Source organism: Macrotis lagotis, chromosome X (assembly GCF_037893015.1).
Source record: "Macrotis lagotis isolate mMagLag1 chromosome X, bilby.v1.9.chrom.fasta, whole genome shotgun sequence".
NCBI lineage: Eukaryota > Metazoa > Chordata > Mammalia > Peramelemorphia > Peramelidae > Macrotis > Macrotis lagotis.
In genome coordinates this window covers 423,483,661-423,510,704 of record NC_133666.1, presented here as the reverse complement: position 1 = coordinate 423,510,704, position 27,044 = coordinate 423,483,661, and the positions used below count along the sequence as shown (strand labels likewise).

General features: G+C 35.1%; 1 pseudogene; it reads left to right on the top strand.

The window, feature by feature from the left end:
- Positions 1–25,500, top strand: part of LOC141499214 (ubiquitin-like protein 5 pseudogene) — an 85,622-nt pseudogene extending 60,122 nt beyond the window's left edge.
- Positions 25,501–27,044: the final 1,544 nt, after the last annotated feature.

Sequence of the window (27,044 nt, the reverse complement as noted above, 5' to 3'; positions counted from 1 at the left end):
AATGAAATAAAATAAAAATTAAATTTTTGTGACAAGAAAAAAATAAAATTCAGAGAGTATTGATAGCACTTAGACCATTAGCTACCTAGAAACAAATAGTTAGCACCTTGTTTGTAAAAACAATTTTCTAAAATAAGCTACCAAATAATGTGTGCTTCTATCCCCTCCATCACTCCTCCAAAAAATCTCTTCCTTCTGTGCAGATACTGATTTTGTGTTTAGTGGTCTCCACCCATTGGGCCCTGTGTTCCATGATGACAGAATCATAATCAGAAAATATGAGATTTACAGGGGACCTCAGTGATCATCTAGTCCCTGGATATGGGGAACCTTTTTTCTACCAATGCCATTTGGATATTATAGCATAATCAACTTGTTATATTTAATCAAACATTTAATTAATTCACCCTAAAAAGTTCATAGATTTATTGAATTTCAAGTCCTGCCTGGGTTGTCTTAGCAACACCATTCCAATATTTCTTGAGGTCTAGTGCAATCTGCATGTGAAAGAAAACCCTAACAAAACAAAACGATCATTGAGTTATCCATCCTTTGTTTGAACACCTCCAAAGAAAGGGACCCCACCTCTTCAAATAGACCTTTTCACTTTTTGACACTTCCAGTCGGTAATTTTTTCTTTTATTCTCCTGACCTCAAGCTTAAAGTATTCTCTTTACAACTCCTAATCAAAACAATAAATAGTTTTTTAGTGCTTATTATTTGCAAGGAAGCAAAATGTTTCTGGAAGCATTGGAAACTTATAAGTTTTATTTCTGACTAGAATCTCTGTCTCTGTCTCTCCTCTACTCAACTTAATTTATTATAAAAAAATCATAAAGAACTCTTTCCTTATTGCTTACTTCAATAATGTTTGTAAACCTGGTTATAGGTACAAAAAATGTTTACAGCTGTGTATACTTGTCATCAGCTTCACTGTTTGCATTTAGCATTGTACTTCGACTTTCTATTTGACACTCTACCACACCAGTTATTTGGTTCTAAAGTTGCTTGTGGGACATTAAACCATAAACAATGTAAAGAAAATTGCCAATGTTGTTCTTGTTCATTTTGAGGTATGGACAAAGTACAAAAGAAAAAGTTTTCTCCTTCTCTAAGTCTCCTTGCTCAAATTCTAGAAATAGGCTCTGAAACCATGATAGCAGAAAGAGAAGAGACTGTATTCATCAGCTCTTTTTTCTCAGATTTGAACAAGAGCTAGTAATAACAAATGTTTTCAATATCTTTTTTGACACCCTGGGAATAAGTGCTTGAAAATGAATATCTCCAAATATTACAGGACATATTTTACTGATCAAGTTGAGTACTAGTTTCAATAAACAGAAAGTATTTATAGCTAGGTCTGCATTAGTGTGAAAAATGAATCCTGTGAAGTGGTCTCATATTTATATTCACACTATTCAAAGTTATAATTATGTAAAATATGTTCATTGGTTCCAGACCTATGGAAATGTGCAGTTTGAATAATTCAGGGGATTCCTTATATACACTAATGGATTCTTGTATATTAGTGAGTGGCCTCCTTATTTATCTACATTCACATACCATTGAGCTCATACTTAATATAAATGAGTAACAATGATTGTTTCAGAATCATTTCCCAATTGTAGGAATCAAATTGATTTTTCCTTTCAAAGGAAGGCATGAAAAAAAATCCTATCATGCTGAATGTTGGTTCTCAATTTTATATTATGATGCAAATTAATTGTTTATTTTATTTTAGTCCCCCCCAGTTCCATGCAAAAACAAGTTTCAACATCTACTTCCAAAACCTTGAGATCCAAATTCTTTCCCTTCCTCTCACTCCACTCCCCCTCATAGAGAAAGCAACTTATTTGATATCAATTAAAAATATGTAGTCATGAAAAACATTACCACAAGTCATGTTGTAAAAGTAAACACATTCTCCCCCTGCCCCAGGAAAAAAAGCAATACTATAGAAAAAGTATACTTCAAATTGTATTCAGATACCATCAACTCTGTCTTTGGGATGGATAATAGTCTTTATATGATGCAAATTATGATCACAGAGACTGAAAAATTCTAACATGATTTTCTGATCCTTCCCCTTATCTTCTGTTTATAAAACAGGTGGATATCTTTGTCTTCTCTGCTGATCATTTCAATCTTCACAGTTGCCTCTTACCTTTTTTCAAATACCGACATCAAATTAGAGTAATTATTTGAAATGAAATGAAATTCAACTGTTATTAAGCTCCTGCCGTGTACTAGATTCTGTGTTAGATCTGCAGAAACAAAGATACATAGAAAGGAACTGTATTCAACTTAATATTTTAGTAGGACCACAGTATTCTTTGCCAAAATCTAATTTTATCTATATGATCCCAAAGAGCCTCTATAGAGAATCCTTCCAAATTGTTGGAGGACTTCCACTACATGGCTTTATGTTTTGGTACCCATAGGTACCAAGGGAGCACTCAAGCTTTCTATCAAATATGATAACTATCAGTTTATTTAAACAACTCAGTGAAGTAGAAATTGTGAAATTCAGGCACTATAGTTAGCCAGATGCTATAATTCATTCCTTTTTCATAAATCCTATAACTTTTTGGCTGTGACACTAGATAATTGTCAGCTCATCAGTTCATTTATGCTATAGAGATGTGAAGAAGCATTTTTGGTTGTTAAAAGCATTACTAGTATTTAATAACTAAGCATAGTGATCAAAAGGTCAGAATATTTATCATATCCCACCAGAATTATTAATAATAGACAAAAATATTGGAAAAATTTTTTTCAAGTTAAAGTAACTTATTGAGGCCTACAGTATATTTGAATTGAAGCTGCCTCACTTGAGCAGCCTCTGCAACAGGTAGCCATTACAAGGCTAAAGGCAAAGGATTTATTGACACAGAAGAGCTAAAAGAGCAGATTGCAGCAGAAAAACCCTAGATATTAAATAGGTTATTTTCAGAAATATTAAGAACACTAACATAAATCCTATACCTCATCTGTTACATAAAAATGCAAAAGTAGGGAAAAATTTTTAAAAATTTCAATGAGGATGAATGAATGTGGAAGTTTTTTCTTCATTTCAGTGCCTATTGCTGTTGTAACTTCTAAAAGTTGGATTGTTGGCATTAAGATGAAAGGGGTAAGGACTTTGCCAGGTTTCTTCTTTAGACCAACTAGTTTTAATCGATCTTTTCATTATCCAACAGATATTAAAAATGAAAGGCACTTTAGGATTGTAATATTAAATGTATTTAGAACTTCCTGGAAATCCATTTACTGTTCAAAATAAGGAGAAAGAATGAAGCTTATTTCTTTTCATGTTTAGGTCTCACAAGACAAATGTATCATTTTATCAGTTGTCTTTGCCCTTTCACTTTTTGAGGTATACAGTTTTGAAGACAGTCATCTTAAAACAAATATTTCTGGACCAGCCAGATGGCATGGTGACTAGAGACTACCAGTTTGGGAGTCAAGAGGATGTGAGTTCAAATTTGGTCTCAGACAGTAAGTATGTGGCCCTGAGTAAGGTACTTAACTCTGACTGTTTTTCCCCTTCCTCCCAAAAAGGAACATTTCTCCAGTATTTGTTGGTCTACTTTCAAACTACAATTTAGTATCATAAACCTAGAGCTAGGACTGGGGCTACACAGGTCATATTAGATATAGGACTTGAACCCATTATTCCTTTTCTTGAACTAGTGCTATACTGTCCTACAGCAACTGTACCAAACTTCCTGACCCACATATACATACAACAACATACACACATATACACACCCACTGACTGGTGAGGGATAGATAGAAGAAATCAGGAATGTAGTTAGTTCAATACATACCCTTGAAAGAAACCCAGAAGTTGTCTTTATAAAAATAAATGGACAACAGAAATTGTCAGAATGAACACAATTTCAAATTTAGTTTTATGATAGTGGAAACTAACCTGAAAAGCAATTTGCTACAGTGTCTTATTATGAATATTTTCCTCTATGTTGTACATACTTTGTAATTAATTACAAGAAGTAATGAAAAAATTATTAAAGACGTGCAAAGAACTAGAAAAGGCATTGGAGAAACATATAAATATATATTTACACACACACAAATATGCATATATATTATTTATATCCTGCACTTGGAGTCACTGAAATATATCACTGAAATCTCCTAGTGATGTGACCATGGGTTTCTCAGGGATTCAGGTAACATGTGGTTGCAATTTACTGAAGTTATCCTATTTAGAACACATACAGTTTTGTTGTCTTTTGGACCCAGTATTTTAAAGAAGACTCTGATAATCTCTTCCAAAAGAGGTCAAAAAGGATGATGAATAGCTTTGAATCTGTGTTATATGAGGAATAGATAAAGGAACTCAACATCGCTAATCAGAATTGAAGACTGGGGAAAAGACACCTTGCAGAAGAAGAAATAGCCTTGTATTATATGTCTCCAGAAGGCAGAATCATGAATGGGTAAAAAGTTACAAAATGGCAGATTTGGCTTTGACATTAGGATAAGTTTTCCTAAAAATTATAACTGTCTGAAAGTAGAAAATGATCCTTCAAGTAGTATCTGGCTCACACACAGGCAAACTTCAAGCAAAAGCAGGATAAATCCCCAGCTGGGGATTCTTTTTTGAGAACGTCTTGGGAACTTGAAGTCAAGAAGGTGGAGTAGGGCAGGAACTTGACTGAACTCTCTCAAATTATTCTCCAAATGACAACCAAATAATATGTCTGGGTAGAGTCAAGATGTTGTAGAAAAACCAAGAAGTTTCCTGATCTTTCCCCAGTTTCCCTTGGAAACAACATTAAGTTAAGCCTCTAGAAGAATTCTGGGGTGACAGAATCCACAAAAAGACAGAGTGAAACAATTTCCAGCCCAAGATAACTTAGAAGGACTTCAGGAATGGCCTGTCTCACTTAGGTAAAAGGGGAGTGGAGCCCATAACAAGTGTTGTCTAGGTAAGTCAGCAAGAGGCCCCTAGTCACAGAAAAGATCAGTACCCAAGACCCTGTGGTTCTGGCTTAGTATTACAGTAAACCAGTTTTGAGACTTCAAGCCCCAGCAGGCAAATTGCCAGCTCTGGAACTCAGGTCACAGCAAGAATGACTAGTCTGGGTCACCTAGTGCAGTGAGCAAACTGTCAATCCTAGAGATCCTAGTGCAGAAAGACAGTAATAGAGCCCTGACCATCAGTGTGATATGCTTGGGACAGTGCCTCCTGTGCCTCAGGAGCAGAGCTCAACTTTAAAAAAAATTTAGAAAAAAAATGCCCTGACCATAGAAAGTTACTAGGTTGACAGGGAAGATCCAAACAAAAATTCAGAAGAGGAAAACAATGTCAAAAAGACTCCATAAGGAAACCTCAAAGGGGAGTATGAATTGGTCTCAAACTCAAAACATCTTCTTGGAAGATTTCAAAAAGATTTTTAAAAATCAAGTAAAAGAGGTAGAAGAAAAATTGTAAAAAGAAATGAAAGCTCTGCAAGAAGAACACAACTCCGGGGCAGCTAGGTGGCATAGTGGATAAAGCACCAGCCCTGGAGTCAGGAGTACCTGGATTCAAATCCTGTCTCAGACATTTAATAATTACCTAGCTGTGTGGCCTTGGGCAAGCCACCTTAACCCCATTTGCCTTACCAAAAAACCTAAAAAAAATAAATAAATAAAAGTAGAACGGGCCAAATGGAAAAAAAGAGGTAAAAATGTAACTGAAGACGATAATTCCATAAAAATTAGAATTGGGCAAGTAGAAGCTGCTGTGACAGCAAGAAACAGTCAAACAAAATTGAAAGAATGGGAAAAGGGAAGAAAATGTAAAATACCTCATTAGAAAAACAACTTTCTTGGAAAACAGATCCAGAAGAGATAATTTAGGAATTACTGAATTACCTGAAAGCCATGATCAAAAAAAAAATGAACTTGGACATCATGTTTCAAGAAATTATCAAGAATTATCAAGAATGTTAGCTTTAGCCATAAGAGAATAAAACTAAATCAAAGGAATTAGACTAGGCAATGAGGAAATAATACTCTACAATATTTGCAGATTATATGATCATATACTTAGAGGTTCTTAGAAAATCTAGAAACAATTAACAACTTAATAAAGTTGGAGGATATAAATTAAATCATATAAATCATCAGCATTTCTATATATTACTAACAAAGCACAACAGTGAGAAGTAGAAGGAGAAATTCCATTTAAAGAATCTCTAGATAACATAAAATACTTGCCAAGACAAACCCAGAAACCAAATGAAAACAGTTGCAAGGCACTTTTCACACAGATAAAATCCTTGGAAATAATTGGAAAAATGTCAATTGCTCATGAGTAGATTGAACTAATATAATAAAAATGATAATTCTACCTAAACTAAAGTACTTATTCTGTGAGAATACCAATCAAACTACCAAAAACTATTTTATTGGACTAGAAAATTAGCAACAAAATTCAACTGGAGGAACAAAAGCTCAAGAATATCAAGGGAATTAATGAAAAATGCAAGGGAAGGAGGGTCTAGTAGTACCAGATTTAAAATTATATTATAAAGCAGCAATCATCCAAACTGGTACTGGTTAAGAATAGAGAAGAAAATCAGTGGAATAGATTAGGTACAATAGAAACAATAGTATATGATTATAGTAATCTACTATTTGATAAACCTAAGCATTTCAGATTCTGGGCTAAGAATTCACTATTTGACAAAAACTTCTGGGAAAACTGGAAATTAGTATGGCAGAAACTAAGCATAGACCAACATCTCAAAACCTACAGCATTATAATGCCAAAATGAGTACAGAATTTAAACATAAAGGATGATATCATAAGTCAATTAGGAAAACAAGGAATAGTTTAACTGAGGGGAGTTATTTATGACCAAACAAGATATAGGGAAATGGATAATTTTGATTACAATAAATTAGAAAGTTTTTGCACAAATAAAACCAATGCAACCAAGATTAGAAGGAATGCATAAAGCTGGGAAACATTTTTTATAAGTAGTACTTCTAATAAAGGACTAATTTCCAAAATATATAGAAAAATGAATCAGGTTTATAACAATATGTCATTCCTCAATTGATATGGTCAGAGGATATGAAATGTAACTTTTCAGATGAGGAAAGTAAAGCTCTCTATAGTCATATAAAATATTCTAAATCATTATTGATTTAAGAAATACAAATTAAAACAACTCTGAGATACTACTTCATACCTATCAGATTGACTAATATGACATTTTTTTTGTCATGATCAGTGTTGGAAGCAATGTGGGAAAACTAGGATACTAATGCATAGTTGGTAGAGTTGTGGACCAATTTAATCATTCTGGTGAACAATTTGAAACTATGCATTAAAACTGCATACATTGATCCAACAATACCACCACTACTAGAGCTGTATCCCAATGAGATCTTAAAAAAGGAAAAAAGACCTACATGTATAAAAATATTTTATAGTTCTATTTGTAGTGGCAAAGAAGTGGAAATTGAGGGTATGCCAATCAATTGAAGAATGACTGAACAAACTGTGATACTATTGTTGTTGTTTGTCCTTTATTCTTGAAGAAGATCTTGATATCAGTGAAGTGCTGCCATGACAAGCTAATGAATTGAATTTGAATGAGAGAGTACTGTACTAAGTTATCAGATGCTCTTCTCTGGAACCATCTGGGTCCAGTGACCAGATATGGAACAGAATGACTGGAAGATGGCCTTGAATGCATGGCAATAGTGGTTAAGTGACTTGCCTAAGGTCACACAGCTAGTGTTAAGTGTCTGAGGCTGTATTTGAAGCCAAGTCCTTTTGTCTTCAGGACTGGTGCTCTATTCATTGTGCCACCCAACCATCCATTTTTGTGGCATATGAATGTGATGGACTACTATTGTTCTGTAAGAAATCATGAATGGACAGCCTTCAGAAAATCCCAGGGTGAGTTATGAACTCATGCTGAATGAAGGGAGTAGCATCAAGAGGACATTGTATACGTTAATAGCACCATTGTTTATGATCAACCATAGATATCTCTTCTTAGCAATACAATGAACAAAGATAGTTCTAAAAGATGTGACGGAAAATGTCACCCACATTCATAGAAAAAGCTAGAGTTTAAATGCAGACCAAAGCATTCTCTTTTCACTTAAAATTAGTTTTATGTTTTTCTTTCTCAAGTTTTTTACCTTTTGTTCTGATTCTTATTTCACAGCATGACTAAGACAGAAATGTGTTAAACGTGATTTTATATATATGTGTGTGTGTGTGTGTGTGTGTGTGTGTGTGTGTGTGTATAGCTATTACTCACTGTCATGGGGAGTGGGGAGGTAAAGGAGAAAGGAAGAAAAAAGTATAAACCAAAATCTTATAAAAAAACTATCTTTACATGTAATTGGAAAAAAATTAAATTAAACTAAAAAGAACTATTTTGCCCATTTATATGCCAACAGATTTATCAGTCTAAGCAAATGAATAAATATTTACAAAATCATAAATTGGGCAGATGAGCAGAAGAGGGAATAGAATACATAACCCCATTTTAGAAAAAGAAATTGAACAAGTTGTCAATTAACTTTCTAAGAAAAAATTTCCAGGACTAGATAAATTCACATTTAGAAAAAATATGTAAAAAATGCAAATTCCTTTTTTTTTGACACAAATATGATGCTGATACCTAAACTAAGTAGGGCAAAGATAGAATAAGAAAACTATAAACCAATTTTTTCATTAAATATTGATTCAAAAATTTTAAATAAAGAACTAGCAATGAGATTATAGTAATATATCAAAGAGATCATAAACTATGACCAGGTGGGATCTATACCACTAATACAGGACTGATTCAACCTGAAGAAAACTATTAACATAATTGACCATATCAATAAAAAACCCACAGAAATCATATGATCTTCTCAATACATTGAGAAAAAGCTTTTGTCAAAATACAAAACCCATTCTTATTAGAAAAGTTAGAGCATAGAAATAAATGGAGCTTTCTTAAAATAAGTATCTATCTAAAACAATCAGTAAGCACTATCTGTAATAGGGATAAACTAGGAGCCTTCTCAATAAGATCAGGGGTGAAACAAGGATGCCTATCAGCACTATTATTATTCAATATTTTACTAGAAATGTTAGCTCTATCAATAAAATGAGAAAAAATTGAAAGAATTAGGATGAGGAAACAAATCTAATAGTCTTTGTAAAGAAAATGATTATATAGAAAACCAACTAAAAATCAACAGTTTTAGCAGAGATGCAGGCCATGAAATAAACCCATATAAATCAACATTTCCAGCCAAGTGCAACAACAAGTTTTAGAAAAATTCCATGTAAAATAACTGTTGGGAAAACAGCATGGCAGAAACTACATATAGATTAAATTCTTTCACTGTGATATCATAAACCAGTGAGAAGAGCAAGGAATAACTTACCTGACAGATCTGTGGAGAAGGAACAAATTTATGAGCAAGCAAGGGGTAGAGAGCACTGTGTGATATAAAATGGTTAATTTTGATTATATTATATTAAAAAGTTTATGTAAAACAAATCAATGCAATCAAAATTAGAAGGAAAGTAGAAAGCTGAGAAATTTTTTGTAGCAAATGTCTCTGATAAAGGTCACATTTCCCAAATAACTAGAAAATGATGTCAAATTATAAAAGTAAAAAACATTCTCCAAATGAAAAATGGGCAAAGGATATTAATGAGCAGATTTCAGAAGAAGACATCAAAGTTATCTTAAGTCATATGGGAAAAAAACTAGTTGAAATAATTGATATTGAAAGGAAAATTAAAACTACTTTGAGGTACTCCCTATTAGTCTAATATAGCAGAAAAGAAAAAATGATAAATGTTGGAGGGAATTTGGAAAAATTGAAACACTAATGCATTGTTGGTGGAGTTGTGAACTAATTCGATCATTCTGGAGAGCAATTTGGAACTATGCGCAAAGGGGTATAAAATTATGCATATCTTTTCATCCATTAATACTGCTGCTCGTTCTGTATCACAAAGATGTCAAAAAAAGTGTGCCTATGAGGACCAATTTGTACAAAAATATTTATAGCAGCATTTTTTTTGAGGTAGCAAAGAATTGGAAATCCACTATTGACTGGTGAATGACTGAATAAGCTGTGGCATACAATTGTAATGGAATACTATTATGCTATAAGAAATGAAAAGCAGGGAGGTGGAGCCAAGATGAAGGCAGGAATTCCAGCTCTTTCCCCCCAAAATATCTCTAAAAGTCATAAAATTATGTTTCCAAATAGAATCTAGAGGGACAAAACCCAGAGAAAGATTAAGTGAAAGTGATCTTCCAGTCAAAGAATGTTTTTTGTATCTATAGGAAATCCTGTTCCTGTTTCACAGCATAGAGGTTGGAAAAACTGTGCCACACCAGAACAAACCAGTTTCAGTCTTCCAGTAATGACCCACTGGGCTCCTGGGTAACCCTGTGGGGATCCTGGGTAACCCTGTGGGGCACCTGGGTCTGTGGCAGCAGGAGCAATTTCCAGACCATTTGGCCCAGGGATCACTGGGGACAGCTTAGAGGGTCAGCAGAAATACTCTGCTGCACTAGAGCCCTGGCCAGCACTGACTTCAGGGCAGCCACAGAACTTACAGAGACACCCAAATGCTGCTTCCACAGTGTTCAGCCTACAGAGACTGCAGAGAGTCTCTCTGCTATCCTGGGGCAGGATTCTGCTGCTTTGCCCATACTCTGATCCAGGTCACAGTCTGAGCCCCCTTGTTAGGACCAAGGACTATCTTCAAAGCTCCAGGGAAGAGGGGACTTCCTGCGGCCATCCACAGGAAGTAGAGTAGTCAAAGCCTTTCATAAGAACTTGAAGGAATTAAGGCCCCTATGTGATGTACCCAAACCCCCCTCCCCAAAGCTTTGGAAGTGTGGCAAATCAGTCATAGACTGAGGAAACAAGCAAACAACAGAAAAAGAAGAATATAACCATAGAAAATTACTTTAGTGCCAGGGAGGATCAAAACACACACTCAGAAGATGAACAAGTCAAAGCTTCTGTACCCAAAGCCCCCAGGAAAAATAGGAAATGGTCTCAGGCTATGGAAGAGCTCAGAAAAGACTTTGAAAAACAAGTAAGGGAGGTAGAGGAAAATTGGGAAGAGAAATGAGAGAGATGCAGAAAAATCATGAAAATCAAGTTAGCAGCTTGATGTAGGAGATACAAAGAAACATTAAAGAAAATAAGATATTAAAAAAACTAATTTAAATCAAATGGAAAAAGCAGTTCAAAAGGCAAATGTGAAGAATGACTCAAAAAGCAGAATTAGCCAGTTGGAAAAGGGGATAATAAAAACCTCTCTGAAGAAAACAGCTCCTTCAAATGTAGAATGGAACTAAAGGAAGCTGATGACTGCGAAAAATCCAGAAACAATGAACAAAACCAAAAAGGATGAAAAGCTGGAAGAAAATGTGAAATATCTCTTTGGAAAAACAACTTATCTGGAAAACAGATCCAGAAGAGATAATTTAAAAATTGTTGGGCTACCTGAATGTCATGACCAGGAAAAGAATCTAGACTTCATTTTTCAATGAATAATCCAGCAAAATGAGATCTTAGAAGTAGAGGGTAAAATAGAAATTGAGGGAATTCACTCATCACCACCTGAAAAAGATTCCAAAAAAATGCTCCTAGGAATATTATAGCCAAATTTGAAAACTCCCAAGGCAAAGAAAAAAATACTACAAGTAGTCATAAAGAAACAAATCAATTACCACAGCTCTACAGATAGGATTACACAGGATTTAGTGGCACTTTCATTAAGGATTCATAGGGCTTGGAATAAGAATTCTGGAAAGCAAAAGAGCTTGGATTCCAACTGAGAATTAATTACCCAGCAAAACTGAACATCTTCTTTCAGGGGAAAAGATAGCTTTTCAATGAAAAGGGGGACTTTCTAACTTTCCTGTTGAAATGACCAGAGCTGAACAGAAAGTTTGTTCTTCAAGTACAGGACTCAGGTGAAGCATAGAGAGGGTGGATGAGAAGGGCTTATCATGAGGAATTAAATGATGCTGAACTGCATGTATTCTTGCAATTCTTGCATGGGAAAAAGATACTGATAATTCATATGAACCTTCTCATTTATAAGGACAGTTTGTAGGAGCATAGATAGACAAGGCATGGGAAGGATTGAATATAATGATATAATATAGTATAAAGATAGAGTCAACGGGTAAAAAAGGGACATACTGGGAGAAAGGCAAAGGAGAACAGAATGGGTTAGGATATTTCACATGAAAGGATCAAGAAAAAGCTTTTGCAGTGGAGTGGAAGAGGAAAAGGTGAGGGGAAATGAGTGAGCCTTTATTCTAATCAGAAATGGCTCAGAGAGAAAATAACATACACACACCAATAGAATAAAGAAATCAATCTTACCCTAGAGGGTGAAGGAGAAGAAAGGGATGGGAGAAGGCGGATGGGGAGGGGAAGGGGTTGTAGGTGATAGAAGATTGGAATCATGGTAGGAAAAGGTAATCAGATACAACACGCTTCTGAGGAGAGACGAGGTGAAAGGAGAAAGAGAATAAAATAAATGGGAGTGGGGAGGAATAGAATGGAAGGAAATACAGTTAGTAATAGCAACAATAGCAGTGGAAAAAATACCAAAATATACTTTTTTCTTCTCACTTTATTTCTCTTGATGTTTCTCTGTCTTTTGGATCTAAGCACACTATTTTTTTACCTTTTGTGTTTTTTCAGTCAATTTCTATTTTGCCCTCTACTTCTAGGATCTCAGGATAATTTTGCTGGATGATTTTTGAAAAATGATGTCTAGGTTTTTTTCCTGATCATGATTTTCAGGTAGCCCAATAATTTTTAAATCATCTCTTCTGAATCTGTTTTCCAGGTCAGTTGTTTCTCCAAAGACATATTTCACATCCTAGAGACAGAGTCAATGGTATCTGAACACAGACTTAAGTATACTTTTTTCTCTCTCACTTTATTTCTCTTGAGGTTTCTCTATCTTTTGGATCTGAGTATACTATTTTTTACTTTTTGCGTTTTTTTCCTGGTCTGTGTTTTTTTTTTCACATGACTAATATAGAAATATATTTTGCCTGATTGCACTTATATAACCTTTATCAAATTTTCTATGGTCTCAGGAATAAGGGAAGTGAAAAATGGAGGGAGAGAATTTGGAACTAAATTTTTTTAAAAATATTTAAAGTTGCTTTTACACATATATGAGAAAAAATAAAATACTATTCAAAAAGAGATGACTTGAACTATATTGCTAAATCCTCCTTTGACTCCAGAGTTTAGTTCTGTAGTTCCACTGACAGAAACACTGATCTGTGAAATACAATTTTTTGCTGATATTGTGCCATTTTTCTTTCCTTTCTCTTTTTCTTTCATTCCTTCCTTTTTGTTGATATTTCTTCTCCTTTTCCTCCTCTTCCTCCTGTTCCTCCTTCTCTATAAAAAAAGGAATTTTGACATATTGTCCTTTCAGATCCCTTCCAACTCTAGTCTTTGACTCATGTAGGGAATGTTTAAGAATGTTTCACCCAGGTAGGGAATGTTTAAGAACATACAAGAATGTACATTTGACTTTTAAAACTTTAAGTTAGACTTGATAAAAACAACCTTCTATTTTTAAAAAAAGATCCTCTATTATGGTGCATTTTCTTCATTTAAAGTTCCCAGAATTTAAAAAATGGACATGAAGTTCTAAGACTTCTCAATCTGTTTTCTTGCTAAATGGCAGAGTCATTTTGAATTATTGAATGATCTGTACTTCACAAATGATCAGTGAGAACTTTTTTCTATGGGTTTTATTTTTGTAACTTCTGTCTCATCTCTGATTATAAGACATCTTGATTTCTCCAGTCTACCTTTGAAGGGAAAAATATTACTATAAAAATAAACAATTTGTCTGAAAAATTCTGTAAGCATAAAAACAAAAGGAACCATGTTAGAACTTTATAGTGGTCTGTTATTTGAAATTGAGTTAACTGTTGAATGTTAGAAAGCCCACCTAAACTAGGTTTGGAAGAGTCCTCCTAAATCCTATGACATTTTTTAACTCAATTTCCTGATTAATAAAATATGAATGAAAATAGTTGTACTTCTTCCCTTACTGTTAAAAGAAAGGCATTTGTGAACCTTAAAGGCCTATCTATGTAAATGAGTAATTATTATCATATCCCTTTCAAGGCTGTCCCTGATGTTCATTTTTATCTAATTCTGGCTATATAAAAATACTAGCAGAGGTTGGAGTGAATGGAGAGAATATAAGATTTGAGGAAATTAGCCAATGTGATCACGATTGGAGTGTTGGGTCTCTCAGAATGACCCAGGTCTAGTCTCACATAAGAAAGGCCTATCTCACCTGGATTCAAGTGATTCCCATTAACCTAAGTATAATGTTATAATATCTAGCATAGCAACATGTTAAATAATGCAGAATGAATCTATGATGTGGGTAACGCTAATCACTGTTGTGTCATTTCTAAGAATCTGGCATCTGAAAACTCTAGCAGGTGGCCAAAATTATAACTGCATTCTCTTCAAAGTGTCCTAGGTATAATTAGAGTCACTCACAAAACTTTGTTAAAATTTATACTAGCTGAGAAGGCTCCTGAAATTAGCAGAATGCTATAGCTGCAGGTGTAGCAATCAGTGACTGGGGAATTTTCTGGCTGTTATTGCTTATTATTTCATAGCAGTCATATTCTTGGGTGCAGAAGTAGACAACAGTCCTCTCCGGGGCTCCTCTAAGTCAGTCGCCAAATAGTGTTAATAATTTAGAAGAAGAAAAAAAATCTCTATATTTCTGAGAATTAAATTTTAGTTCTGGGTCTGTTTTTATTTCTGGCCCAGAAGAAAACAACCTACTCAGTCATCTATCATCAAATGTTCATTGCCCTTGAAGGACTGCATGGTCAGATACCCTATGCAAAAATAGTGGAGGAAGGAGGCAGATCCTAGAAGTTTTAAAAGACAGAATTGATTTTGGGAAAGTTGTATTTTGTTTTGGGAATTGCTAAAAGGAAAAAAACTGTGATTTGGAGCAAATCCCATAACTTTTCTATGCCTCAGTTTCCTGTCAGAGAAACAGAAAATATTCTTCTTTTCTATATATGCTTCATAGGGAGAATATGAGAATAAATAAGATCAGCAATGTGGTTCTCTTTACTGTAGTTCTATCTGCAAATTCATAAACCAATTCATGAAGGGTAATGGGCAAGAGATTTTGATGAAAGCCTATTCTCCTAATGAAAAATCTAAATCAAACTAATGTAATCAACAGATTTTATATGATCACCAACTAGATAGGGTATATTTCTAAGACGTATTTCATTATAAAGGTTAACACTTTTGAAGAAAATACAAATACAGAGAACCAATAACCTTGAAACATAAAATTTATGAAGCATAGCCCCAGAGCAGAGAGGGAATAGAATATAGAGAAAATGCCAGTAACTTCTTTGTCAAATGACCATGCTTGTTAGAATTTTTGACTTGGATCTATGGTATAAAGTTTATAAGAAGAAAGATATGAAGATGGAAATAAATGTAGACTTCTTAAAAGGACAGTGCATTGTTTTATGGTGGTAAAAGAAAAAGGTTCAAATTCAACCTTTGACACATATCTGTGTAATCTTGGGCAAGTCATATAATTCCTCTGGGCCTTAGTTTCCTCATTTGTAAAATGAGAGGATTAGAGGGAGGAGCCAAGATAGTAAAATGGTAGGAAACAATACAGCCAACTCTCCTCCATACAACTTCTCAAAAAAAAAACAACCTAGAAAATATACCAGATCAAAACCTAATGGAGAAAAATCTACAATAAGTCTGTCTGTTCTTTGCCCAGTCCAATTCAGTATAGTGGGACAGAAGTGAGGTCTGTAGATACTAGTGACTGGGTATGGTCCAAAAAATATGCTAAATGTAACACTACAATATCCAGGAGGAGGCTGTTAATGAGGGCAAGAAGAGATCCCAGACTTATACCAAGGCATCTGTAGACCCATATTAGGAAGCTTTCAAGAAAACAGGTACAGACTCTTAGCTTTTTTGCTCATTCCCCAGTTTCAGGTCATAGATCCAGGATGGACTGAGAATCTTGTGAAGGGTGGAGTTGGTATTTCTGGGTAAGGGAGCCCTGAGTATTGAGAAAAGAGGAATTTCAGAAGCCAGCAGCAGTGATGGCGTGTGTGTGGTCTCATTTCAAGCTTCTCATCCAATAAAAAGAGAAATAATTGAGGCAGGAATGCCAGACTAATAGAGGAACTATGATTCTGTTGCTTTGAGTCAAGAGAGCTTTCCAAAAGACTGAGTCCCAAAGCAGTTTACTTGACTATTATTTCAGTCTACTTTTATCAGGAGCTTAGATCAGAGATGTAGCAGACTTTACTTTGTATCAGACTACGCTGGGATTACTGAAAGCTTCAGGTTTTTTGCAGTCTATTTCTTAGATTCTGAAATAATACAACACTCATCACTCCCAAGAAAGCAACAATATGACTAGTCCATATATCCTTATAGAATTCAACAGAACCCAGCCCTAATGTCATAGCCCTAATATTAAATCCAAAGGCAGGAAGTAAAATGAGCAAACAAAAAAGAGAATACCACCATAGAGTTAATATGATGACAAGAAAGTTTAAGACACAAGTCCAGAAAAAGAAAATCATTCTAAAACATCTATAAACAAGGTGCTTAGGCAAAAATTCAATATCATTCTTGGGAGAAATGAGACAAGAATTTAAAAACAGTTGTGAATTTTTTATTTATAAATTAAATGTTATTGCTTGAAGAAAAATGAAAAAAAATGGGAGTTATGGGGGAAAGAATTGAAAAGTGAATTTACAGTTTGGCACAAGAAGTATAAAACCTGGCTTAAGCAACAAACTCCTTGAAATGAACCAAATAGCAGTCAATGACTTCATGAGGCAACAGGAAATATTAAAGCATCCAAAATATAGAAAAATAGAAGAAAATGTAAGATATCACATAACAAACCCAAGTGATTTAAAAAACAGATTGAGGTAAAATTTGAGAATCAATAGACTATTTGAATACCATAACCAATAGAATCTATATCAAGGAAATTTAAAATTGTCCAAATCTCTAAGAACTAGAGAGCAATATGGGGAAAAAGAAAGAATACCCCAGATACCTCTTAAAAGAAACCTAAAATGAAAACTCCTAGAAATATCATTGTAAAAACAAAGAACTTTCAGATCAAAGAAAAATTACTGAAGGCAGCCAGATAGAAATAATTCAAGTACTGAGGAGCTACAGTTTGAATCACATATGATTTAGCAGCCAGCACTATAAAAGAGTGGAAAACTTGGGATATCAAATTCCTTAAAACAAAGGATATAAATCTCTTTTAAAGGAAAACTTAGCCATCACAACTTGGTGATGAGGGGGTAATGGAAGGGAATGGATTTTTAATGAAATAGAGGACTTCCAAGCTTTGCTGATGAAAAGACCAGTACTGTGTAGAAATATTGAAGTTCAAACATAGAAACAAAAAAAAAAAATAAAAATGTAAACATGAATGAACAGTGATTTAAAAAAAGACTAAATAAGGATAACCTGTTTACATTTAAATATAAGGAGATATGAACCCTATAATTATTACAAATCATAGGAATCTTATCAGACAAAACCTGGGAGTGACTGCTGTGTTTTGAAGATATTAAAAAAATAGAAAATGGGGAAAAGAAATACATTGGATGGGAGGAGGGAAGGTTATGAAAGGTTAGAGGAAAATTATACAAACATAGAGGAGAATTAGGAGAATTGGCTGACACTTGAACCTCACTCTAATTTGAACTGGTCACAGAAATACACTTAATTCAATAAAGAAATTGTTGGGAAAAGGGAAAAAGAATAGGGAAGTATTACAGTTTGAGTAAATTAGGAGAGGGAATAGCTTTGAGAAAAATAAACTCTTAAGATATACAAAAAAGATCATAACACTTTTTTGTGGCAGCAAAGAATAAGCAACTGAGAGCATGCCTTTCACTTAATGGATGAACAAGTTGAAGAACGGGAATATGGTGGAATAATATAATCTTATAAGAAATGATGAAGGAGATGACTTCAGAGAAACCTGGGAAAATGTGTACAATCTGATGTTAAACTAAGTGAACAGTCAGCAGAATAGCTTATACAATGACAGAATTTGGTAAAGGTAAATGTTTGAAAGAATTAGAAACTTTTATTAGTTCAAAGACTAGTGATGAAATATACTATTCATTTCATGTTATAAGAACAATTTTTTTAGCTTTTGCACAGATAAAACCAATGTAACCAAGATCAAAAGAAATGTAGTAAACTGGGAAACAATCTTTACAACTAATGATTCTGACAAAGGACTCATTTCTAAAATATACAGAGAACTGAGTCATATTTTTAAAACAAAAAGCCATTCCCCAATTGAAAAATGGTCAAAGAATATGCAAAAGCAATGTACAGATGAGCAGATCAAAGCAATTCATAGCCATATGAAAAATTGCTCTAAATCATTACTTATTAGAGAAATGCAAATTCAAGCTTCTCTGAGGTACCACCTCACACCTCTCAGATTGGCCAGTATGACCAGGAAGGATAATGATCATTGTTGGAAGGGATGTGGGAAATCTGGGACACTATTACACTGTTGGCGGAGCTGTGAACTCATCCAACCCTTCTGGAGAGCTATTTGGAACTATGCCCAAAGGGCAACAAAAATGTGCATACCCTTTGACCAAGCAATACCACTACTGGGTCTATACCCTGAAGAGATGAGGAAAACGGGTAAAAACATTACTTGTACAAAAATATTTATAGCAGCCCTGTTTGTGTTGGCAAAGAATTGGAAATCCAGTAAATGTCCTTCAATTGGGGAATGGCTTAGCAAACTCTGGTATATGTATGTCATGGAACACTATTTCAGGGAAACCTGGAGGGATTTGAATGAACTGATGCTGAGTGAGATGAGCAGAACCAGAAAAACACTGTACACCCTAACAGCAACATGGGAGTGATGTTCAACCTTGAAGGACTTGCTCATTCCATCAGTGCAACAATCGGGAACAATTTTGGGCTGTCTGCAAAAGAGAGTACCATCTGTATCCAGATAAGGAGCTGTGGAGTTTGAACAAGGTGCAAGGACTATTCCCTTTAATTTGGAAAAAAACAGATATCTTATTTTCTGATCTTGTTACCTCTTAGACTTCTCTTCTCTTTAAGGATATGATTTCTCTCTCATCACACCCAATTTGGATCAAGGTACAACATGGAAACAAAGTGAAGACTGACGGAGTGCTATCTGTGGGGGTGGGGGTGGGGGGAGGGAAGCAAGATTGGGGGAAAACTGTAAAACTCAAATAATATCTTTAATAAAAATAAATTAAAAAACAAAAAAAGAACATTTTTTTTGAAGAGGGGATATGACCAATGTGGAAATTTGTTTTGATTCATTACATGCATTTGGAATGGGGTTTGTTTTTCTTTTGTCGTAACTTCTAGGAAGTTGAAGTGGAAGTGTCAGAAGGCAGATTTTTTTTTTGAATAAAAGAAATACAATATTTTTAAATGAGAGGGTTGGACTAAATGGCCTCTAAATTATTAGCCTGTGAAATTGAAGTAGTTGAACATAGAGAGTGAGCCTTGGGACCTCGTAGCGGTCCCCAAATCATTGGGTAAATACATCCAGAAAATGTCTTGTTATTTCGGCTACACTACACTGAGTTCTTTTTTGGATGACAGGGGGGTACTTTTCATCCTAGGAGTTGTGGACAAGTTTGGTGAAATGGTTAGAAAGGAATTTCTTTTAACTATATTATTTTGGTTACTAGAACAACTCCCAGGGACTTTTCACATTTCAGCTGCAACCTTGGAGAATTCCTTCTCCCTCTTTGCCCTGAATATACAAGGCAAGGCCCCAGTGTTCATTCAGTCAAGTTGCACCAGTGGTCCTGTAGAGAGGAGTGGGAAGTACTCAAAGGTTGGAAACAATGGAAATCTTGGAGTTCTTAGAGGATATGATTATTTTACCCCAAAGATGAATAAACACACAAGTACAAAATAGAAATTTCTTTTTAATTGCTTATACCCTATTCATAATAATTTATTTTTTCAGTTCACCATAAATGAACTATACTTATTTTACCCTGGTTATTCTTTCATTTAAAGAGGAAACTATATAAAAGATGAAAAACTAGAAAATGATTTAACCAGCATGAGTTTTTTCCCACAATATGGTAACGCCTCTAGGCAGCATTAAGTTCCCATGACATTGCCCTGTTCATTGCAATAATTCTGTTCCTGCAGTGATAAAGACTGGTCTTCATCCTGCTTTCAAAGGCTCTTAATGATGTCTAGGTCTGCTATATTTTTTAAAAGAGTAAGCTGAACTAAAAAAATATATTTCCATGCCAAGCCTCTGTAGTCAATTTTATTCAGGAAGAACAATTCAGCTTTCTTAAAAAGTTCCTTTTATTTTCATTTTATAAATCAAAAAAATGATGCAAAAAGCATTATTTTCTGAAGATGCATATGTGAGCAGAGACATATCATTGATATGGAAATGACTTAACACATTCAGATTTTTTAATTGCATTTTCTCACCTCCAAGATTTGAAGTTATTATCAAGAATTTTTTCTTTACATTTAATTTCCTTTATATTTAATTATAGAGATGTAAGGAATTTTTACTTTTTTTCCCTTTCTACCAATTTTATAACTTACTCAAAGCTGCTCTATTCTGCTTTTGTGATTTGCATTCATTTATTCTAGGTGAGTTATAACTTCTTAAAAAAGAATAAAAAAACAGTCTCAGATAAAGTTGTGGATTCTCAGCTTCTGAAGGCTGAGAAAATTATAGATAAATAGAAGTAAAAATATATAGAAATATGAAATTATTTCCATAGAGATACACAAATCTTAAAATTTGTAGGATAAGGAAGTAAGGGTTGTAAGTAACTGAGGGTTCTTGAATGAATACTTAATTATGAACATTAAATAAAATTAAATAACAGCTTTAGTCAGATAAAAAAATAACATCTTTTTAATTAAAAATGATGAAAATTTATCTTTTCTTTCTAATTCTTTCTACCACTAATTTAACATTTATTCTCTTGATGCTTCAAATGAAAAATCACACCCCAGTTTTGTGCTTTTGGAGAATTAATTTTTCTTTGTAATTTCAAAATTACATGTGAATGCAATAAAAAAGAGAAAAATTTCATTTTTTTTCATCTTTGGTTGAAAATCATAATCAGAGCTACTCGGTCAGCTCTAAACACAAAGCTTAACTCATAAGTATTTCTAAGGCTTCCTATTGATCTGAATGTGATGAATCTTGTTGACATTTTCTTAGAGAATTTGATTCCCCTCATTTAGAGTAGCACCATGCTCTTGATAAAGTTTATGATTCTTTCCAAGTGATGTTTTTCACTCTGTAGTACTCTTAACTGTGTCCATATAATTATGGGGCACATTTTAAGGATAACTAAGAATGGTTGTCAGTTGTTAAAGTTGAGAAATTTAATTGACAGTGATGTGGGTCGTAAGCATCTCCCAAGTCCCATTTTGTCTCTCTCCAACATCCTCTCTCCCTTCTCATTCATTTTCTTACTCTTATTATGTCCACTCATGGTCAAGTGGTAGTTTGATTTCAATTTGAATTCTAACACTTTGGTACTTGTTATATTATCCTTAATGTATTTTAAGAAATATCGGGAAGGGGAGGTGGCTAGGTAGTACAGTGGATAAAGCACCAGCCCTGGAGTCAGTAGTAGCTGAGTTCAAATCCAGCCTCAGACACTTAATAATTACCTAGCTGTGTGGCCTTGGGCAAGCCACTTAACCTCACTGCCTTGCAAAAAATTAAAAAAACCTTAAAAAAAAAAAGAAATATCAGGAACTCTCAACTCATAAATCATTCCTGGAAAATTTGTCAAATTCTTCCGCTCTCAAAACTACTAATATAGTTGAAATCACCATCTGTAATGATAATAAAAACAATAGCTAATATTTACATAGAGCTTAGAAGTTTTTAAAGCTTTTCATATGTTATCTCATTTGATCCTCCTGAAAACACCATGAGGTAGATAATATTACCATATTTATTTTACAGATGAGGAAACTGAAGCACTTGAAAGAAGCTAAATGACTTGCTTAGAGTCCCAGAATTTGTGATTTGGACAAAGGTCTTATGATAAAGTGGATAGATTACATTATCTGCTCTACCAGGAGCCTTGCCATTAGCACAACATACAACATTCCCTTAGAGAAATTTCCTTTATTTCCTAAGCAACATTTAATCAAAGTTATCCCTTCTTCATACATGACCTTATACTGATTGGAACAATGGGCAATACTAGCCTACATACTCTTTATCAACATGAAAGTTATTATTTAGGCATACTCTTTCCTGGAAAGGGGTTCCATTGTCTGAGTTTTTTTTAATTTTCTTTAATTTATTTACAAATTACTAAAATATTCTTGTTTAAGAGTAAACATAATTCCTCCCCCACAAAAATATAAAACTTCATGAGAAATAAAATAAAAGAAAAAGACAAAAAATGTATTTCACTCTGTGTTTCAATGCCATCAACTCTGTCTTGGGTGGATCGCATTCTTTATCATAAGTCCATCTTATAAGTTACTTCCATAATTTTCCACAGTTGCTGTTGATGATTGTAATTCCCTCCATCCATTCCTCCCCACTATCATCTATTATATTTTCTACCTCCTTTTACTCTGTCCCTCTTCAAAAATGTGCTGTGGGGACGCCAAGTGGTGCAGCAGACAGAGCACAGGCCCTGGGGCCAAGAGACCCAACAACCACCCAACCATGTGGTTCTGGACAGGCCACCCAATCCTACCACCTTGCAAAAAGTTAAAAAGAAAATACGTTAAAACTGACTATCCTCTCCTATGATTTACCCTTTCCTCTATCACCCACATCCCCCTCCCCTCCCCTCCCCTCCCCCTTTTCTCCTTTTTCCTTCTAGATATTTATACCCTATTGAGTGTGTATGCTGTTTCTTCTCTGAGGCATTTCTGATGAGAATGAAGACTCCCTCATTCCCCCTCACCTTCCTCCATTCCATATCATTTTAAAAGCTACATGAAATATCTTTTATATGAAATATCTTAACCTATTCTACCTCTCCTTTCTCTTACTCCCAGTATATTTCTCTTTTACCCTTCGACTCCATTTTTTACCATATATATTCAAATTCAGCTCCCTCCTATGCCTCATCTGTAAAAGCTCCTTCTACCTGCTCTATTAAAGGAGAAGGTTTATATGAGTATTATCAATATCATCTTTCCATGCAGGAATACACACAGCTCATCATCAAGTTTCTCATATTTTACCCTTCTTGTCCACCCTCTCTATGCTTCCCCTGAGTGCTATACCTGAACATCAAACTTTCTATTCAGCTCTGGTTGTTTCAACAGGAACATTTGAAATTCCCCTGTTTCATTGAAAGTCCATATTTTCCCCTGGACGAGGATGTTCATTTTTGCTGGGTAGTTGATTCTCAGTTGCATTCCAAGCTCTTTTGTGAGAATATTTCTGGAATATTATATTCCAGCCCTATGAGCCCATAATGTAGATGCTGCTAAGTCCTGGGTAATACTGACTGCAGCTCCACAATATTTGGATTATGTCCTTCTGGCTGCTTGTAATATTTTCTCTTTGATTTGGGAGTTCTGGAACTTGGCTATAATATTTCTGGGGTTATTATTTTTTGTTTTTTGGATCTCTTTCCAGGGAAGATCAGTGGATTCTCTCAATTTCTATTTTACCTTCTGCTTCTACATCAGGGCAATTTTCCTCTAGAAATTCTTTAAAAATGAAGTCAAGGCTCTTTTCCTGATCATGACTTTCAGGTACCTCAATAATTTTTAAATTATCTTTTCTAGATCTGCTTTACAGATCAGTTGTTTTTTTCAACGAGATATTTCACATTTTCTTCTAATTTTTCAATCTTTTGGTGTTGAACTATTGTGTCTTGATTTCTCACAAATTCATCAGCTTCCTTTAGCTCCATTCTATTTCTAAAGGACTTGTTTTCCTCAGAGAGCTTTCTTATCTCCTTTTCCATCTGGCCAATTCTTCTTTTTAAAATATTCTTCTCTTCAATAACTTTTTGAACTGTTTCATCTATTTGACCTAAGCTTGTTTTTAATATATTTTCTTCAGCATTTTTTTTGGATCTCCTTGACTAAGCTGCTGACTTATTTTTTCCTGCATCTTTCTCATTTCTTTTCCTAATTTTTCTTCTATCTCCCTTACTTGATTTTCAAAATCTTTTTTGAGCTCTATCATAGCCTAAGTCCAACTTCTATATTTCTTGGAGTCTTTGGATGCAGAAGCTTGGACTTTCTCATCTTCTGATTGTGTATTTTGATCCTCCAAGAGACCAAAATAATTGTCTATGGTCAGGTTCCTTTTTTTTCTGTTTACTCATTTCCCCAGTCTGTGCTAGTTTTGGGGTGCTTCCTGAACTTTTGAGTGTTATTGGAGCACCACCAGAAGGACCTCTGTATGTGAGGCTCTGACTGCTCTCCTGGTTTGTTGAATGACCACTGGCTCACAGCTCCACCCCAGGGCTGGGTGGGGGGGGCTGCTCTATGGGCCTAGACTGTGAACAGGGTCTGAATGTGGTCACAGCCCCAAAGTCCTGTTCCAGGGCCAGAGGACAGAACTCAGCAGACTTGCTCCACCTTGTTACCTTCCATGAGCTGATCACACAGGGTACAGCTGCTGGGAGGCTCCTGCTGAGCCACTCTATGGGCCTGCTTCTATTTCCTGGGATCTGGGATATACTGAGTACCACAGCTGCGCTGAAGGCCAGACTGGCCTGGCCTTTGCATTTGCTCTGGCAGAGGTCTCCCTGCTGATCTTCCAAGTTGTGCTTTCTGCTCCCTGGGGTGCAGGTCAGGAAACTGCTTCTGCTGCCAGGAGCAGGTGCTCCCAGGTGCCTTGGGGCTCTTTCTGGGAGGCTGAAGCTCCTTCTCTCCAATGTGCTGCTGTCCCCTCCAACCCCATGGAACAGAACTTTCCCACTATTTTTCCCATTACCTTGGGCTGGAGAATTGCCCCACTGGATCTTTCTGTGGGTTTGTCTCTTGAAAATTTAGTTAGATTCATAATTTTAAGATTTTTGAGGGTGAGGAAGGGCTGGGTCTGGAGGCACAGGGGCTGAGAAACTTTGACTGGGGCTGGGTCTGAGGACCAGGGCGGGGAGACCAATGAGTGCTGGGCCACAGTCAGGGAAGTCAGGGAGCCATAATCGAGGTTGTGTGTAATGACTGGCTGGGCAAGAAGGTCTGCGTGAGGTGCAACATGGATGACACAATAGGAGACCTGAAGAATTTGCTGCTCAGACTGGCACCCCCTGGAACAAGATCGTCCTGAAGAAATGGTACACAATCTTCAAGGACCACGTTTTCCTGAGTGACTATGAGATCCATGATGGAATGAACTTGGAGATGTATTATCAGTAGGGGCAGCAGGCCTGCCAGTTCTGCAATCTAACCCACCCATTTTTAAAATCTCCATAATAAAATTAATTTACATGCCATAATACTAAATATGTGAGAATGTTGGCAATTGGGAAGGTGGAAGGTTTGAACCTCTAGAATTATGGGAAATAAGAAAGATTTTGTGGAGGAAGTGGTACTTCAATTTGGTTTTGAAGGAAATTAGAGATTCTAAATACTAGAGATGAGGAAGTAGTTCATTCCAGGCATTGGAAAAGGACAGTAGAAATACAGAGAAGTGAGAAATATTGTATAGTTTGAAAGGAAGAGTAATAAGGTCAGTTTAACTAGTCCCTAGAATATGGAAAGGGGAGTAAATTAGAACAAGGTCATAAAGCTTGTAAGGTTGACTATAACATGATATATGCTACTGCAGCCATCCAGCACACCTACAAGTTCCTGATGCACAATGATCACTCTTATTTATTGCAGTTTTAATCAGAGAAAAGTAATATCTTGACACAAATTGATTGTATGCTATCACTCAAGTGATTTCAGGGAAAGAACATTTTCAAATATTTATTTAAGTTCATGGTTTCTAAAATGTTCAGAAAAAATGATTTCATCAAATGTTTATAAAGCATGTACTAAACTCTAGAAATTGTCTTGGGTACTGAAGATACTATGACAAAAGAAAAAACAAAACAAAGTGCAGTGACTTCCTTCAACAAGCATAGGAAGATTATAAGATTATACCATGTTTAAGGGTAAATATAACAAGGTAGGGATTGATGTTCAATAAATATCCAGAGCATTGTGCTAAGCAAAGGAGAGATACAAAGTCTGTTGTAAAACCTCAAGGAAGAAGAGAACTTAGAATACTGGAAATTGCTTCTAGGAGGAGAAGATGGCCCCAGTGCTGTGAGGGAGACAAAGCTTGAAAAAGATAAAGATAAGGAGGGAAGTGCATTTCTGGAAAAGGGGGCAATCTGCCCCAGAACATGAAGGTAACAGAATACAGGTCAGGTTTGAGGAACAAATGCTAAGGAGAACAGCTTACCTTGACCAAATATTACATGAAAGTGAATCATACAGAAAAAAAAGGCAACCAAATTGTGGAAAGAGGCCACTAAGTAAAAAACTGAGGAGCCTATGTCTTTGTGAAATGACCATTTTCATTTCTAAAACTGTTCAAGCTGCCATGAATGCAGATTGAAATTCTATTTAAAGGAAGCATGAATGGTCTTCTGAAAAGTCCCTCTATAATCATGAGCAATAAACTCAGTGTCATTGTTTATCTTTCACATAATGAGTGCATTACTTCACACTCTAAGTGATATTTCATCTTACACATAATGGAATAAAAATACACTCTTGTATTTTTTTCAATAATTGGCCAGTGGTCTGCAGCACTGGATAATTGTTTTCCATAAAACTCCTTCAGTGAGATGCTGCTATGATAGCTTTACAAGCCACAGCTTTTGTTTCTCTGCTTTTTTTTCCTGCCTTTGAAACAGAAGCATATCAAATTGCTGCTTTAATACTTTTCTCTTTGACTATGCATAGAT